The sequence below is a fragment of the Bombina bombina genome, chromosome 9 (genome assembly GCF_027579735.1).
Source record: "Bombina bombina isolate aBomBom1 chromosome 9, aBomBom1.pri, whole genome shotgun sequence".
Lineage (NCBI taxonomy): Eukaryota > Metazoa > Chordata > Amphibia > Anura > Bombinatoridae > Bombina > Bombina bombina.
The window spans coordinates 66004555-66016926 of record NC_069507.1 but is presented as its reverse complement, the minus strand read 5'-3'; the positions used below and the strand labels follow the sequence as shown (position 1 = coordinate 66016926).

The window sequence follows — 12372 nt, the reverse complement described above, 5'->3', positions numbered from 1 at the left end:
GCCCCAAAGTAATCAGCTGTTTTACCTAAAAAAAATAATACAAACAACCCCCCCAACAGTAAAACCCACCACCCACACAACCAACCCCCCAAATAAAATACTATCTAAAAAAACCTAAGCTCCCCATTGCCCTGAAAAGGGCATTTGGATGGGCATTGCCCTTAAAAGGGCAGTTAGCTCTTTTGCAAGCACAAACCCTAATCTAAAAAATAAAACCCACCCAATACACCATTAAAAAAACCTAACACTAACCCCCTGAAGATCGACTTACCGAGAGACATCTTCATCCAAGCTGGGCGAAGTGGTCCTCCAGACGGGCAGAAGTCTTCATCCAAGCCAGGGAGAAGTGGTCCTCCAGACGGGCAGAAGTTAGAAAATGCCGCCTGGATGAAGACTTCTGCCCGTCTGGAGGACCATTTCTGCCCGGCTTGGATGAAGACTTCTGCCCGTCTGGAGGACCACTTCTGCCCGGCTTGGATGAAGATTTCTGCCCGTCTGGAGGACCACTTCGCCCGGCTTGGATGAAGACATGGTGGGTTTTACTGTTGGGGGGGTTGTTTGTATTTTTTTTTTCAGGTAAAAGAGCTGATTACTTTGGGGCAATGCCCTGCAAAAAGGCCCTTTTAAGGGCTATTGGTAGTTTAGTTTAGGCTAGGGTTTTTTTATTTTGGGGGGGCTTTTGTTATTTTAACAGGGCTATTAGTTAATTAATTAGTTTAAATTTCTGTAATTTGTTTATTATTTTCTGTAATTTAGTGGGGGGGTTGTACTTTAGCTAATTTAATTTAATTTAGGTAATTGTATTTAATTTAGTTAATTTATTTAATTGTAGTGTAGTGTTAGGTGTTAGTGTAACTTAGGTTAGGTTTTATTTTACAGGTAAATTTGTATTTATTTTAGCTAGGTAGTTATTAAATAGTTAATAACTATTTAATAACTATTCTACCTAGTTAAAATAAATACAAACTTGCCTGTAAAATAAAAATAAATCATAAGATAGTTACAATGTACTTATTAGTTATATTGTAGCTATCTTAGGGTTTATTTTACAGGTAGGTATTTAGTTTTAAATAGGAATTATTTAGTTAATGATAGGAATATTTATTTAGATTTATTTAAATTATATTTAAGTTAGTGGGTGTTAGGTTTAGGGTTAGACTTAGGTTTACGGGTTAATAACTTTAATATAGTGGCGGCGATGTTGGGGGCGGCAGATTAGGGGTTAATAAATGTAGGTAGGTGGCGGCGATGTTAGGGCCGGCAGATTAGGGGTTAATAATATTTAACTAATGTCTGCGAGGCGGGAGTGCGGCGGTTTAGGGGTTAATATGTTTATTATAGTGGCGGCAACGTTGGGGCGGCAGATTAGGGGTTAATAAGTGTAGGTAGGTTGCGGCGACATTGGGGAAGGCAGATTAGGGGTTAATAAATATAATGTAGGTCTCGGCAATATTGGGGTCAGCAGATTAGGGGTTCATAAATATAATGTAGGTGGTGGCGGTGTCCGGAGCGGCAGATTAGGGGTTAATAATATAATGTAGGTGTCTGCGATGTCGGGGACGGCAGATTAGGGGTTAATAAGTGTAAGATTAGGGGTGTTTAGACTCGGGGTTCATGTTAGGGTGTTAGGTATAGACATAAATTTTATTTCCCCATAGGAATCAATGGGGCTGCGTTAGTGAGTTTTATGCTGCTTTTTTGCAGGTGTTAGACTTTTTTTCAGCCGGCTCTCCCCGTTAATTCCAATGGGGAAATTGTGCACGAGCACGTTACACCAGCTCACCGCTGAGTTAAGCATCACTGGTATTGGAGTGCGGTAATGAGCAAAATTTTGCTCAAGGCTCACTTCTTGTCTTTTAACGACGAGTTTCTGAAAACTCGTAATACCAGCGCTGTAGGAAAGTGAGCGGTGAGACAAAACTGCTTGTTAGCACCCCACAGCCTCTAACGCAAAACTCGTAATCTAGGTGATAGGGATTTATTAAAATCTTCTGCTTGTTTTTGGAAGATAATGATTTCTGAATTGGACAGCATTATCAGTGTGTTTATCCAGTGTCCCTTTAATTTGAAACGTTCCACACATAATGATAGCAAATGTTGTATATTCCTAATTTATTTTAAAAATCTTGTTTTTTTGTTCTTTTTTTATTTAAAGGGACAGTAAAGTCAAAATTAAACTTTCATGATTCAGATGGAGCATGTAATTTTAAACAACGTTCACATTTACTTCTATCATCTAATTTGCTGGATTCTCTTGGTATCCTTTGTTGAAAAGCATACCTAGATAGGCTCAGATGGCTGCACATATATGCCTCTTGTCAATGGCTCACCAGATGTGTTCATCTAACTCTCAAAAGTGCATTGCTTCTCCTCCAAGAAAAGATACTAAAAAAATAAGCAAATTGATTATAGAAGTAAACTGAAAAGTTGTTTAAAATTGTTAGTTCTAGGTGGTTCCGGGGGAGGAGACCGGATGCAGGACATGCTGTGAACACTGTCTCTCAGAAACTCCCATACTAGTCATTGGTCGGCAATTTCGCGCCGAAACCCTTGTCCTGGGTGGCTGATTATCGGAAGGCAATCTCGATACCGGTTCCTCAATGGTGTAATTACAGCGCACCGCATTGCTTTGACCCCCTCAGCTATACAAAGTTCTCCTCTGTCGGAGTGAAGGAGCGAGAGTTTGGGTGCCCCCCCTCCCACTGGTGCTGCGTGAGGGGGTGGATGGGACGCTGTTCGGCGATGCTGATTTTCCGGGGCTATGCTTCCTGCTGATACGGAGGAGGGAGGAACAGGTGTACAGTCGCAACCTTCCGCACACCGGTGCTGCATGCGGAGGCTCTGCTCATTTGTCAGGCAAGAGGCGACTGTTTATCCTGCGACTGGAAGCTGGTCATATGTCTTGGATCCCTGGAAAGAATACCTAGCCAAGATAGAAACTGTTTTTTTTCTCTGTCGGCATAGAGGGCGTGTGGAATCTGAAGCCCTGACATTTCTAGCGCACAGAGCTGTGTGGTATAAGTTACTGTTTGCTATAAAGGTGTAATCGCCCAGTCTCTGGGGAAGAGTTGTTGCACAGTCCTTTAGACTACTAAAAATATTCTATCTTGAGGGGAAATAAATGAAAAGGCTCAGGAAATATCCAGCTCCTTCAGGACAGGGTCCTCGCTAAGGGATGTAAAAGGTTGCTTTAAGGAGAGCGGTACTCCCCTGCTGAGCTTTATATGCTGATCCCCTTCCAGACCCTGGAGAAAGGCAGCTTGAATAGAAGAGAACTATATTCTTTCTACTAATTGCATGTGCTATTAATTCTCTCGGACGCTGCTACCTGCTTTGCTTTATCATTTGACTGTGTCTAGTGCAAAAAGATAAAAAAACCAGAGGACATTGCTTCTGCTTATTTATATCGGCAAAATAAACTCTTTCTGCTCTATATGCAAAGCACTGTTGTGTTTAAAGGTAAAGACGCTCAGGTCCCAGGGGAGCTACTACATAGTGTATACTCTGTTAAATCTTATCTAATGACTTAGGAACTGAGAACACTGTGTCTCCTCCTTTTTTCATATACTTGTACATATGCAAAATTAAGTTAAAAGGGATAGAAGGGAAGGGGAAACTGAATGTAGAGCGGAAGTCTTACAATTTTCTTTTGCTGAATAGGCCCACTCAATAGGGTATTAAAAATCATGGCTATAACATGCTAAGCTCCTAGGGACAAGATTGATAGGGCCTTGCTTCAGAATTTAGAAGAAGGTCTTATATTCTGATTGAGTTTTTTCAGATTCTACACTACTATACTGTTTATATTTAGAGTATTAGAGGGTTTTTTTATGCACAATGGTATATTATTAGCAGGTATTGGTTCTTAACAAAACTATTGGAGCTGTAAAGCAATTGTTACTCCCTTTGATTTATGTGTTTTGAATATACTGTGTCTTCAAAAAGCTTAAAAGGTTAAACTGTGGTTCAAAATTTTGCTGAATATATGTGCCATTAACCCTGTTGTGGGGTGATGCATATAAGCATACACATATAGGCATAGGCTTTAAGGAATAAATACCCAGCAGTGAGATCATGAGTCTAGATCTGAGTAATATGGCCTAATAACTAAGGTTCCAGATAGGTCCTATACTTGGATAGAGGGTCCCATCTAGAAAGAATCAATTTTGGTAATAAACTTTTTTAGAGCCTTTTTCAACCAGCCCTGAGTGTTAAACTTATAAGAGTAATTTCTATCTCGAGGTCCTAGTTAATTTATTCTCTATAGCTGGTCTTAAAATTATTGTAAATCACCCTTCCCTTCTCTTATTACACCCTTCACTTTAAGCACTCGTTCCCCCACTCTTTTCCCTTTTTTCTCCTTCCCCCCCTTTTTTTTTTATTCTCTCCTACTTCACGTAATCATTTTTTGCACTTATCACTACCAAGGCAGGGGTTAATTCCCCTACCTCCTTGTCACTTCTGCACTTTTTGGTTGGGGATCCTTATTCCGCATCTTCTTCACGTGTTCATATCACATGGATAAATTTCTTAGCACACACGCTAAAACCCCCTCTCCAGCTATGGCGGCTAGACACAGAGACAGAAAGAACAAGAACAGCATAGAGACTCAGGTGGATATTCATCCAGCCTCTATTAACCCCTCTAATATCAATGGAATTACCGGATACCCAAGCATTGGTAGCTAGCATCTCAGAGGCCCTGGCGCCTAGATTCGACTCTCTTAAACAGGATATTTTATCCTTAACCAATGAATTTAGACAATTTTCAAATAGGCTCCAAGAAGCTGAACAGAGAGTGTCAGATCTAGAAGATATTAGCGCAATTCATAGTTCTAAACTTGAGGCTAATGATATAATATTGTCCAAAATTCAATTTAAAATTGAGGACCTAGAAAATCGTTCTAGGAGAAATATTCTGAGAATAATTGGGGTTCCAGAGGGAAAGCAGTATGAAGATCTAGATAAATTTATTTCTGGAACGCTAGTTTAACTTCTAGGACTTCCTTCTTCTCATCCACCAATTATGGTGGAAAGAGCACATAGGCTGGGCAGGCAAGTAAGCAATGTTAAAGGAAATACGAGAGTAAGACCAATTATAGCTAAATTGTTAAATTTTCAAGACAAAGTCATCATGTTCCAATATTACCATAAGAATCAAGCTATTTCATTGGGGGCATTAAATATACTTTTGTTTCAGGATTTTTCTGCAGGGAAAAGGAAGGAACTGTCTCCAATCTGCACAAAACGTATTAAATGGGGTTATCGCGCTACGTTAATTTACCCTGCTAAGTTAAAGGTTATAGTGAAGTGTACTCTTTTGAATCTGCTAAGGAAGCAGAAAAAATTGTAGCTGAATTTTAAAATCAGGATAATAGCTGATCGAAGAATCTTTGCTCTTTCATCCTCCAGTTTTTCTCCAAGTTCTGGTTCATGGCTTGGGGGCCAATATGGGTTTATTTGGGTTCATATTGGTGTTGTCCTTAAAAAAATGACAAGGTAGATAAATTTAAAGTAGCTGGCATTTTATACACACTCTGTAATATATATGCTCCTAATGTGTTCGACCCAATATTTTGGGATACATTACAATCAAAAATTCTCACAGAGTCTGAAGGATATGTGATCCTAGGGGGGATTTCAACATGGCACCACACTATCCTTTAGATAGGTTAAGACAGAAGCCCACGCTGGGGAAGGGGAAGCGAGATAGTCTGGAGACTAAGATGTTTAAGAAGATTTTTTTTTATCAAAATCTGATGATCAAGGATATATGGAGATTACAGAATCTGGATACAAGAGACTTTACCTGTTTATCCAGAGCCCATAAAACACTATCTAGGATAGACTTATTTCTTATTGATGAAAGGCTCTGTAAAATGTGAGTTAAAGCTAGAATTCTCCCCATCTGTATATCAGATCATAGTCCTATCACATTAGAATTCCAACTTAATGAATTTAGACCTAGGGCCTCTCGCTTCTTCTTCCCCACGTGGCTTGCAAATGATCTGAAATTAAAAAATTGGCTTAAATCTAAATTTAAAAAATATGCTTATTTTAATTAAGCTTATGTTAATCGTCCGGATACTTTTTGGGAAGCTGCAAAGGCAGTACTGTAATTAACTCATATAATCTCTATTTGCTTGATAGTTCCTTGGAAAACTGGGCCAAGTATTCTAGATAAAAAAATTAAAGGGATACGTTTTTAGTTTACCAAGAGACACAGAAGGAGTTAAAACTCCAGACGAGACTATATCGATATGGCAATAAAGCCGGGAAGTTACTGGCAAACTTGGTAAAAAGGGAGAGAAGATCCCCACTGATTAATATGTTGTATCATGAAGGGAAAACCCATACAAATTCAAAAGTCATCTCAAATATTTTTTCAGATTATTTTCAAGAGACCTTTTCCTTCAGAAACTCAGTCTGACGAATTCTGGAGTAAAATTACTTATCCTTTGCTTAATCCTGAACAAGTTGCAGCTGAGAACTCCCCAATCTCTGAGACAGAAATTTTGAAAGTTATTCAGGATCTCCCATTAAATAAAGCATCAGGACCAGATGCGTTACCTAATGAATTTTTATAAAATTCTTACACCATTTATTGTCCCATTCTTAAGTAAGTTTTTCAATTATATATATGTTGATGGCAATTCAGTCTCCCCCTACTTTATTGCATCTTATACCACTTAAATCTTTAAGGCATGGAAGGATCCTACCAAAAGAGAGTCATATAGACCTATAGCATTGTTAAATTCAGACTATAAGATTCTTACCTCTATTGTAGCTAAGAGGCTACAATCTGTACTCTCCGAAATAATTCATAAAGATCAAGCAGGGTTTCTGCAGAAACAGAACTCGTCAGCTAAAATCAGGGAAGTTTTAGTTACAATAGATTATTTCAAGTCCATTGAAAGGACAGAGCAGAGGAGAGGGGTGGGAATTCTCTAGATCTAGCAATTATTTCAATTGATGCTGAAAAAGCGTTTGATTCAGTTCATTATGATCACTTGTTATTTTCTCTCTCTCAGTTTGGTTTCAGAGGTAATCTGCTTAAATTTGTGGAGAATCTTTATAACAAGCTGTATACAAAGATAATTGTTAATAATATATTATCCTCTGAGATATTACTGGAAAGAGGAACACGACAGGGGTGCCCTTTCTCTCCTCTACTTTTTGATATTTCTATTGAACCTTTGGCAATTATGATCAGACATCAAATGGAAGGTATAAAAGAAGGTTAAAAGGAGCTTAAAATTGCGTTACACCGACGATATTCTCCTTTATATTTCCAATACTCATATTAATATACCTAAACTTATTTCAATCATAAAACAGTTCGGGTCCTTTTCCTGTTATAGGATTAATGCTTCAAAATCTGAACTCCTCTGGGTCAGGAAAAAACTTAGATTCTCCACTAGATATACCTTTTAGAGTTTCAGAATCTTTTAGATATCTTGGAATTATGATCTCGTCTAATTGCCAGTCTTGAGAGAAATCAAGGATAGTTTGAAAACGTAGTAGAATCTTCCGCTCTCAATTTCAGATCATATTATTGCTGTGTTTAAAATTATTCTTCTCCCGAAATTACTCTATGTTTTGCAGAATACCTCAATAATACTTAAGGGAAAGGATATTGAAAAAGTTAATAGTATGCTGAGAAATTTTATATGGCAGAATAAAAACCCTAGGATTTCCCTAATGAAACTTTCTTTACCTAGAAAATATGGTTTTTTTTCACTACCTGACCTACGGCTATATAATCTGGCCTTTCTTGCTCGAATTGTGGTCGATTGGATTCTAAACAAAGATTACGTTACTGATAATGAACTTAAAAAAATATAAGCTTTCCTCCCTGTGGCTTTAATACATTGTAATCCTAGATCAATACCTCAGGAAGTAAAAAAGATTTCAAACATTGATGTGCCCCTTACAGGCCTAGTGGAAGATAGGCAGGTTATTAACCAGGTATTGTAGTGTTTCTGATTACATGCCATTTCTGGGTAATCCCAAATTTCAAGCGGGATTGCAATCCGCACCTTTCCAGAGATGGCATACCCTGGGCCTTGACAATTTTTCTCAAATGATTTATTAAGCCGTCAACTTACTTGCATTCGACGGCACCAATATGCTCGCCTGACATCGCCTAACATCCCTGCCGCGGACCTGAATACGTTCTCCATATTTAACAAAAAAGCTGTCAAAAAGCTGTGCGCCAAGTACAGGGCGATGAGCAGCGGACTGTTGTTAACTAACAGTCATCGATCTCGCTGCTATTCAGCTTTTTCACAGCTTTATTTGTATACTGTCACTAAACACCGCTATACTAAAATGTTTAACCCCTATTCCGCCGCTCCTGGACCCCGCCGCAACTAAATAAAGTTATTAACCCCTAAACCGCCGCTCCCAGAGCCCACCGCAACTCTAATAAAGCTATTAACCCCTAAACCGCCGCTCCTTGACCCCACCACAACTCTAATAAAGTTATTAACCCCTAAACCGCCATTCCTGACCCCACCGCAAATCTAATAAAGTTATTAACCACTATCCCGCCGCTCCCGGCCCCCGCCGCAACTAACTAAAGGTTTTAACCCCTAAATATCTGGCCTCCAACATCACTACCACTTACTAAATCTATTAACCCCTAAACTGCCAGCCCCCCACATCGCCATAAACTAAATTCAGCTATTAACCCCTAAACCTAACAACCCCTTAACTTTACATTAAATATTAACTCATCCCTATCGTATAATGCATTTAAACTTACCTTTAGATTTAAATTAAACTATATTAAACTATTAATCTACCCTAACTGTTATACTAAAATTACATTAAACTATATTAAACTATTAATTAATCTACCCTAACTATTATACTAAATTACATTAAACTATATTAAACTAATAATTAATCTACCCTAACTGTTATATTAAAACTACATTAAACTACAAATTAAATTAACTATATTATATATTTAAACACCTAACCCTACTCAAATAATTAAAATCTACAATAAAAAATTACAAAGTTACAAAAAACTAACAACTAAGTTACAAAAAATAACAAACACTAAGTTACAAAAAAAATAAACACTAACTTACACAAACTAAAAAACAAATTATCAAAGATTTAAACTAATTATACCTAATCTAAGAGCCGTATGAAAATAAAAAAGCCCCCCCCCCCCAATAAAAAGCCCTAACCTACAATAAACTACCAAAGATTCAATCAGCCAATAGGATTGAGCTCGCATTCTGTTGGCTGATTGGAATAGCCAATAGAATGTGAGCTAAATTCTATTGGCTGATTGGATCAGCCAATAGGATGAAAGCTCAATCCTATTGGCTGACTGCAACAGCCAATATGATTTTTTCAACCTTAATTCCGATTGGCTGATAGAATTCTATCAGCCAATCGGAATCTAAGGGACACCATCTTGGATGACGTCATTTAAAGGAACCTTCATTCCAAAGAAGACGTCGTAAGAAGAGGATGCTCTGCGTCGGATGTCTTGAAGATGGAGCTGCTCCACGTCGGATGGATGAAGATAGAAGATGCCGTCTGGGTGAAGACTTCTGCGGGCTTGGATGAAGACTTTGGCTGCTTGGATGAAGACTTCTGCTGGCTTCGATGAGGACCTCTGCCGCTTCGTTGAGGATGGATGTCGGCTCTTCAGAAACTGTAAGTGGATCTTCGGGGGTTAGTGTTAGGATTTTTTAAGGGTTTATTGGGTGGGTTTTATTTTTAGGTTAGGGTTTTGGCAGCAATAGAGCTAAATGCCTTTTTCAGGGCAATGGAGAGCTTAGGTTTTTATTTGGGGGGTTGGTTGTGTGGGTGGTGGGTTTTACTGTTGGGGGGTAATTGTATTTTTTATTTACAGGTAAAAGAGCTGATTTCTTTGGGGCAATGCCCCGCAAAAGGCCCTTTTAAGGGCCATTGGTAGTTTATTGTAGGTTAGGGTTTTTTATTTTGCGGGGCTTTTTATTTTCATAGGGCTCTTAGATTAGGTGTAATTAGTTTAAATCTTTGATAATTTATTTTTTATTTTGTGTAACTTAGTGTTTATTTATTTTTTTGTAACTTAGTGTTTGTTATTTTTTGTAACTTAGTTGTTAGTTTTTTGTAACTGTAATTTTTTATTGCAGATTTAATTTATTTGAGTAGGGTTAGATGCTTAAATATATAATATAGTTAATTTAATTTGTAGTTTAATGTAGTTTTAGTATAACAGTTAGGGTAGATTAATTATTAGTTTAATATAGTTTAATGTAATTTAGTATAATAGTTAGGGTAGATTAATTAATTAATAGTTTAATATAGTTTAATGTAATTTTAGTATAACAGTTAGGGTAGATTAATTAATAGTTTAATATAGTTTAATTTAAATCTAAAGGTAAGTTTAAATGTATTATAAGATAGGGATGAGTTAATATTTAATGTAAAGTTAAGGGTTTGTTAGGTTTAGGGGTTAATAGGTTAATTTAGTTTATGGCGATGTGGGGGCTGGCGGTTTAGGGGTTAATAGGTTTAGTAAGTGCTAGTGATGTGGGAGGCCAGGGGTTAAGGGGTTAATACATTTATTTAGTTGCGGTGGGCTCCGGGAGCGGCGGGATAGGGGTTAATAACTTTATGTAGGTGGTGGCGGGGTCCGTGAGCGGCGGGATAGGGGTTAATAACTTTATGTAGGTGGCGGCGGGGTCCATTAGCGGCGGGATAGGGGTTAATAACTTTATGTAGGTGACAGCGGAGTCTGTGAGCGGCGGGATAGGGGTTAATAACTTTATGTAGGTGGCGGCGGGGTCCGTGAGCAGCGGGATAGGGGTTAATAACTTTATGTAGGTGGCGGCGGTGGCGGGTGGTAGATTAGGGGTTAATAAGTATAATGTAGGTGGCGGTGGTGTCGAGCGGCAGATTAGGGGTTAATAAGTATAATGTAGGTGGTGGCGGTGTAGGGGGCGGCAGATTAGGAGTGTTTAGACTCGGGGGTTATGTTAGGGTGTTAGGTATAAACGTAACTTTTATTCTCCCATAGGAATCAATGGGATATCGGGCAGCAGCGAACATGAGCTTTCGCTGCTTTCAGACTCCCATTGATTCCTATGGCATCCGCCGCCTCCAAGGCGGCGTATTGAAAAGCAGGTACACTGGGCCAGAATAGTGGCGAGCGTACCTGTTAGAAATTTGTTAACTAGCAAAAGTAGTCAGATAGTGCCGAATTTGCATTCAGAACATCTGTAATGACGTAAGCATTGATCTGTGTTGGACTGAGACCGGCGGATCGTATGTTACGTCACAGATTTCAACTTTTGTCGGTCTGTAGGCTTTGATAACTAAGGGGAATCAAGCTTTCCACAATTACGCTGCGGAATTCTAGCGTATTTGCGGTTGACGGCTTGATAAGTAGGCCTCTAAATCTCTCTTTTTCTTCTTCTTTTTTTTTTTTTCCTTCCTTCCCTCCCCCTCTTTATCCTCCTCCCATTTTTGGGGTTTCAGTTTCTCCTTGGGGGTGATATGTTCAGCTGGGGGGATCTGCTTTCTTGAATTTCTTTTCCTGGTGTTGGGTTTCTAACAAGAAATGTCCCCAACATATAATAGAGAATGGAGGATCTCAGGCAGAACATACAATTTTAAAAAAGTTTCCAGTTTGCTTGCTGCAAATTTGATTGTTGAAGTGATACCTAGGTAGGCATCTGGAACACTACACGGCAGGAAATAGTGCTGCCCTCTAGTGCTCTTGCAAATAGATAACATTCTTGCAAAACCGCTGCCATATAGTGCCCCAGAAATGGGCTGGCTCTTAAAGGGATATTAAACCCAATTTTTTTTCTTTCATGATTCGGATAGAGCATGCAATTGTAAGAAACTTTCTAATTTACTCTTATTGTCAATTTTTCTTCATTCTCTTGATATCCTAATTTGAAAAGGCAGGAATGTAAAGCTTAGGTGCCAGCCCATTTTTGGTTCAGCACCTGGGTAGCTGTTGCTGATTGGTGGCTAAATGAAAAATTTATAATAGGAGTAAATTAGAAAGTTGCTTACAATTGCATGCTTTATCTGAATCAAGAAAGAAAATATTTTGTTTTTCATATCCCTTTAAAGGGACATTATACATTAGATTTTTCTTTGCATAAATCTTTTGTAGATGATCCATTTGTAAAGTCCATAGAGGGTTTAAAAACATAAAAAATATAGTTTTGCTTGTTTTTAAATAGCATTGTGCTGATTTTCCAACTCTTAACCAAGCCCCAAAGTTTTAGATGTATACTGATGTCTTCTTACTCCAGCTTGCTCCTGGTTGTGTATAGGGTCTTTTCATATGCAGGGGAGGGAGTGTTTGCTCTTTTTGCTTTGCGGCCCCTTTCAGTGGGTGTCC

The 12372-nt window shown here is 38.4% G+C and overlaps 1 protein-coding gene across 3 annotated transcripts in view; it reads left to right on the top strand.

Annotated features, from left to right (window-relative positions):
* Positions 1–12372, top strand: part of TMEM273 (transmembrane protein 273) — an 80101-nt gene that overhangs the window by 17370 nt on the left and 50359 nt on the right. The gene's annotated exons all lie outside the window — the stretch shown is intronic.